Source organism: Callorhinchus milii, unplaced genomic scaffold (genome assembly GCF_018977255.1).
Source record: "Callorhinchus milii isolate IMCB2004 unplaced genomic scaffold, IMCB_Cmil_1.0 Scaffold71, whole genome shotgun sequence".
Taxonomy (NCBI): Eukaryota; Metazoa; Chordata; class Chondrichthyes; order Chimaeriformes; family Callorhinchidae; genus Callorhinchus; species Callorhinchus milii.
In genome coordinates, this window is record NW_024704812.1 from 93338 (window position 1) to 100325 (window position 6988).

Sequence of the window (6988 nt, forward strand, 5' to 3'; positions counted from 1 at the left end):
TTTTGCTCATAACATATACAGTCAATTCACTTTACAGTATATTCTGTGAAGCGTTTCAGTCGTCCAGAAGATGTGAAAAGCACTGTTATCAAATGCAAGGATTATTATATTATTGATAGAGCAAAACGTCGGCCAAGTTTCTCTCCTCCCAAACACACCCTCTGTTTACTGAGCAGTAATTAGGAACCCGGTTATTAGTCGATTGGTGAGAATCAAACCAAAGTCCTCCCACTTGCGAGGTGAGGGCTCCAACCACTACAGGACCCCACTGTTTGTTCCTCTATTCACAGCATCAAACCCCAATGTAGAATATTCCAGCATTGCATTGGAGCTTCAGTCTGGACTACATGAGTTCCAAGTACTGACGTGAACCCACAACCTTCTGACTTATAGAGAGCTGAGCCAGCTGAACAAGTAGGGATATACGTGGGCCAACTGCACTGTCCTGTTCAGCCTCACGTTGATCTGGTTTTAACACAACAGCAAATATACTCACAAGTTATCACCAGCTTCACTGGTTTAACTGCTGTCACTGCCCACCAGGTGACTGGCCGTGCAGATAAACCCTCCACTGTCGCTCCTGTGTACGGGGTGATTGTCAGAGTGCTATTATCTGCAGACAGTGTGTAACGTGGGGTTACAGGTAACGGTGTCCATCCAGTGCCCAGGAATAGGTGGGGAACGATCCCATTGCTGTACATCTTAGTGTCACTGTGTCTTTATTCTCGATAAATATCTCCTTGTCTGGACTCAGACTGATGCTCACATTGGACACCGGAGCTGTAAGATAACGCGTTTCATTTCATTCAGAAACTTGTTCAGATTCACTTCACTGACACAAACTTGTTCGGAGTCACTTTGCTGAACCCTACACTTTATTTCTGACGCTGTTTGTTATGATTCACTGTTTATTCAGGTCTCAGTCTGGCTCATTTGGTAGCACAATGTTATGGTTTAAAGCCCCACTCTTGGAGCTCACAGTCCAGGTTTATTGGCTTAATGAATGAAATGAAATGGGCCCGGGGGCCGGATGCGGCCCGTGGGCCACCAGTTGGCCCACCCTGCTCTCCCGATGCTCTGAAGCCAGGGTGGCTGCCGTGGGCCGGATTCCCCTATTTGTCAAAGATCCACGAGCCACATCCAACCTGAGGCCATTTCCACTCCCTCCCTCCCTCCCTCCCTGGTCAGCGGCAGGAGCTGATGGTTGGGAAGACCCAGCGACCAGAGCCTTTACTGCAGTCTTCAAGGAGAGCAAGCAAATACGTCGCTGTTCCTCACACTCCCCCTCCCTCTCCCCCCCTCCCTCTCTCTGCCCCCACTCTTTTTCACTCCCCTCTCTCCCCCCTCTCTTTCTCCCCCCCCCTCCCTTGCTCCCAAGATCCACTGGCACTTGCCTGGCTTTCCTATCACACACTAAACTCTGTAACCCATCACCCCCGCCCTCACCAGACCCCACTGGCTCCTTAATCACACACTAAACTCTGTACCCCATCACCTGAGCCCTCGCCAGGCCCCACTGGGTCCCTATCACACACTATACTCTGTACCCCATCACCTCCGCCCTCGCCCCCGCCCTCGCCAGGCCCCACTGGCTCCCTATCACACACTAAACTCTGTACCCCATCACCCCCGCCCTCGCCAGGCCCCACTGGCTCCCTATCACACACTAAACTCTGTACCCCATCACCCCCGCCCTCGCCAGGCCCCACTGGCTCCCTATCACACACTAAACTCTGTACCCCATCACCCCCGCCCTCGCCAGGCTCCACTGTTTCCGTATCACCAAACAGATCGATTTTGAGATCATCTCACTCGTTTTCAAATCCCTTCATGCCATGGTACTGCCCTAAACTCTCCGACCTGCTCACCCACCCACTGCACTCTCGGTGCCTCCTCTTGGCTGGTTCCATCCTTGTCTTGTTTTTCCCTCGTCCCCTCCACTCCACCATCAATGGCTGTGTCTTCAGCCACTGCGTCACTTTCTCCCTCAATCCCAACGCCTCGCCCCTCCCTCCCCACCTTCAAATCGCACCTAAAGACCTTCCATTTTGATCGTGTTTACAGTCACCGCCTTCCTCTCCCTCTCCCCCCCCGGGTCGGGGTCAGACTCGGCCCCTGCAAAGTGCTCCGGGACACTCCGCGTGAAGGGCGCTGTTGTTGTTACTCACTGTGAACACGCAGTTGTAAATCTGCTGAGGCTGCTCCGAGATTAAGTCAAACACAGACACTGAGTACGAACCGGAATCAGCCGGAGTCACTGGTGTCCAGACGTAGAGTGGCATTGTTGGGGTAAGCTCAGCCCGACCCTGGTAGTCTCCATAGTACTTCACTGCTGTTCCTTTGCTGATGCGATTGTGGAGCTGGTGTGACTTTCCATATTATACTAAAATTTCCCAGTTTCACTGGGCATTACCAGGAAGTACACAGATAGTCCGGCTGTGGCTTCTATCTGACTCTCAGTGACGGTCAGACTGAAAGCTCCCACCTGCTCTGTAATACAAAACACACACAACAGTCAATCACCAAATATCACAATGTAATAATAATATTCATCCTTGCATTTGATCTCGCGTCTTATCACGTCTTTGAGATGTCTCAAAGCGCTTCACAGAATTACTGTAAGGTGAATTGACTATATTTGTGGACAAAAGTTTTGAAGGAATTATTACCCCCAGAAAAGCAATCCGCCAATCGACTAACAACCAGGTTTCTACTTACTTCTGATAAACAGAGGCGTGTGGGTACGTGTGAAGTAAGGAAACTTGCCCAACGTTTCCCCCAGAGGGGAAGCGAACCCAGATCTCTCACTTACAAGGTGAGCGCTCTTACCACTGAACTACAGAACTGCACAATTCAGAAAATGTCATTTGTTTAAGATGAAGATAGATTTAGATAGATTTCTGCTAGAAAATAATAGCTTGGGATACAGTAGATAGACCCACAGATACACACAGAAAGACATAGAGAGAGAGGAGACAGACACATACACACACACCGAGACAGAGACACACACACAGAGGCAGAGAGAGGTACCATTTGTGTAGCGACTTTCACATCGGGAGGATATCTCATAGATAGACACACTCACAGACACAGAGAGACACTCACACACATAGAGAGACACACACAGGCACATCCACAAACACACAGAGAAGGAGACACAGACACACAACAACGCACAGACACTCACAAACAGAGAGATACACAGACAAACAGACACTCACAAACAGAGAGATACACAGACAAACAGAGACACACATAGACACTCACAAATGCATATAGAGAGACACACACACACTCATACAACGCGGACACGGAGACACACACACACACACTCACAAACTGAGAGAAACACACACACTCCCAAACAGAGACACAGACACACACACTGAGAGACAGAACACAGACACACACACAGAGAGACACATACACTTAGACACACAGAGAGACACATACAGAAAGACATAGATACACGCGGATAGATAGAGAAACATACCGAGAGACAGACACCCCCCAGATAATCACACACACACACACACAGACTGAGACATACACTGTGAGACAGACACACACATCCAGACAGAGATATATATACACACACACACAGTGGGAGACACACACAGTATATAGTTTGGGACATGTCGAACGACTGCCAGGACGGTGGGAGATGAACGAGATGGACCTTTGCTTATGTTGTTACCAGTAACTCACCCAAATTAGTGACCAGAATGAGCAGAGCAGCCACCAACATCCTCGCGGCTGGAAACCACCACATATACACGTTAGGGAGAGAGACAGAGACAAACTGAATATGGGCTGTCACCTGAACGCAGGGCAGAGTCTGCTGTTAATCATTACTGTTACTGTAGGAGACCCTGACACTGGCTCTAATGGCACCCGGTGCACTTTCACTTTGTCAGGAATTAATATGTTAATTTATGAGATAAATAGATTTACTTCCTGTAAGACACATTTTACGCCCTCACTATTTTTAATATTATTATAATAATAGTCCTTGCGTTTGACACAGCGCCTTATCACGTTTTTGAGACTTCTCAAAGTGCTTCACAGGATACACTGAGAAATGTAGTGACTGTGTTTTGTGGGAGAAACGCAGCAGCCAATTCCATACAGCAATGTTCCACAAACAGTAGAGGATTGAGTGCCGTATTAGTTACAAAAAATTTTGAATAATCCTTCCATCTGATACAGCACCTTATCACATCTTCGAAACGTCTCAAAGCGCTTCACAGGATACGCTGTAAAGTGGAGTGACTGTGTGTTTTGGGGGCTGAAACATGGCAGCCAATTGCACACAGCGACGTCCCCACAAACAGTTGTGGATTGAGTGACCACATTATTATTATTTTTTAAAAGATATTATTGCCCCCAGGAAATCGATCCCCCAATCAACTAACCCCCGGGTTCCTACTGACTGCTGGTAAACAGAGGTGTGAGTAAAAAGTGTGTGTGTGGAGTAAGGAAACTTGCTTAAGCTTTTGCCCTGACACACCTGGGAATCGAACCCAGATCCGTTCGCTTGCGAGGCGAGCGCTCTAACCCCTGAGCTACAGTGGAGACAAGATACTCACTGAGACACAGGTTTAGTGTGTGTTTTGTGATGTGTTCAGTGACTGTTTAGGGATGTGTTCAGGGTCATGTTTCGTTACCCCATCACCCCCATCTTCGTTCGGCTCCACTGACTCCCCATCACTGAGAGAGTACAGTTCAAGCTCCTGGTCCTCACCTTCGAAGCACTCCATGGCCTCACTCCCCCCCACCTCTGTGAACTCCTAACTCACCCCCTACCAACCTGTCCATTCTCTCCACTCAGTAGGCTCCGGCCGGCTTCACATCCCCACCCGCCTCCCCCACCATTGGCTGTCGGGCCTTCAGCCTCTCCGCCCCCTCCCTCGCCTCCTTCAAGGCCAGTTTCAAGACCTTCCTCGTCGACCATCACATCTTTGGTCACTGTCCTACCCTCACTCTCCCCGTCCTCTACCCTTCCTGATCCCAACCCCCAACCTGGGTATAAACCTCTGACTGTCCAGCACTTTGGGATGTCCTCCTGACATGAACATAATAATCATTGCATTTGATATCGCGCCTTATCACGTCGTCGAGACATCTCATTCATAGAACACATTGTAGAGTGGAGTGACTGTATTTTGTAGCCGAAATACAGCAGCCAATTATCATTTAATTGAAGCGGCTCAAAGAGCTCAGCAGGATATGCTACTGTAAAGTGTAGTGACTGTGTGTTCAGAGACTGTGTAGTGACTGTCAGGGTTAGTGTGCACCCCACCACACTCCTTACCTCTGACACAAGATGGAATTATTGCGGTCAAACCAAAGGAATTTTATTACCAGAAGAAGATAACAAGAGAGAAATGTGGAGAGACGAGAGAAGCTGAGATTGTTCTCCTTAGAGCAAGAGGAGGTTAGGGGAGATCTAATATAGGTGTTCAAAATGATGAGGGGTTTTGATAGAGTAAATAGGGAGAAACTGTTTCCACTGGTGTGTGGGTCAGTAACGGGAGAACATAGATTTAATATAATTGGGAAAAGAACCAGAGGGGAGACGAGGGGACATTTACGCAGCGATTTATTACGATCTGAAACGTACTGTCGGAAAGGCTCATGAAATCAGATTCCATAGTAGCTTTCAAAAGGGAATTGGACAGGACTTGAAAAGGAAAACTATGCAGAGATACGGGGTAGGAGCGGGGGAGTGGGACTGATTGGGCAGCTCTTTCAAAGAACCGGCACAGACACGATGGGCCGAATGGCCTCCGCCTGTGTTGTAAGATTCTGTGATTCCATAATTCCATTTACACTGTAAAGTGAATTGACTGTATATTTGTGGGCGAAACGCGGCAGACAATTGTGCACAGCAGTGTCCCACAAACAGTCGTGGATCGAAGCAGCCAATATATTATTTTTTTGTAAGGATTATTACCCGCAGAAAAGTAATCCACCAGTCGACTAATAATCGTATTGTTACTTACTGCAGTGTAAACAGAGGCGTGTGCGTGTGAAATAAGGACATTATGCCCCGACCCGCCCAGGAATCGAACAAAGGTCCTCTCACTTGTGAGACGAGTGCTGTAACCACTGAGCTGCAGGACTCCAACGATAAAACCCCTGACAGGTAAACCACCCGGAGCTCAGTGACCTGTGAGTTAGGAATGTCTGGAGTTAATTGCTGTACAGCTCAAAGGTTTCAGTTGGTTTGAAGCAGTGATTTCATGTGGAAGTGAAAGCCATTGTAAGATTAGCTCACTCATAAAGCTGGCTCGTGGCCTCAGATTCCTGTACCTTGCCTGCAGCTGGCTGGGATAGCAATGGTAATAATAATAATAACAATAATAATAATCCTTACATCTTCTGGACGTCTCAAAGCGCTTCACAGAATTGTGAGTTGATTGCATAAATTTGTGTGCGAAATGCGGAGGCCAATTACGCACAGCAGTGTCCCACAAACAGTCGTGGATTGGAATGACCAATTTATTATTGTTTTTTTTGAGGGATTATTATCAGGGTGTGGAGTAAGGAAACTTACCCAAGGCCTCGCCCGGCCAGGAATCGAACTCAGGTCTCTCACTAATAATAATAGTAATAGTAATAATAGTGATTCTTGCAAAAAAGATAAATTGGTCACTTCAATCCACAACTGTTTGTGGGACACCTCTGTGCAATTAATTGGCTGTTGACTAACAAGCGAGATTACTTTCTGCTTCATAAACAATGGCACGCGCGCGTGTGTGTGTGTGTGTATGTCTGTGTGTGCGTTTCTGTGAGTATGTGTGTGTGTGTGAGTCTGTGTCTGCGTATGTGTCTGTGTGTGTGGAGTAAGGAAACTTGCCCTACGTTTCACCCTGAATACTGAACTCCTGGTAAATAACATTAACTTCTCAGTGAGCTGATAAGTCACAACAACAACAACTTGTATTTACACAGCGCCCTTTACGAGGGTAGCGTCTCGGAG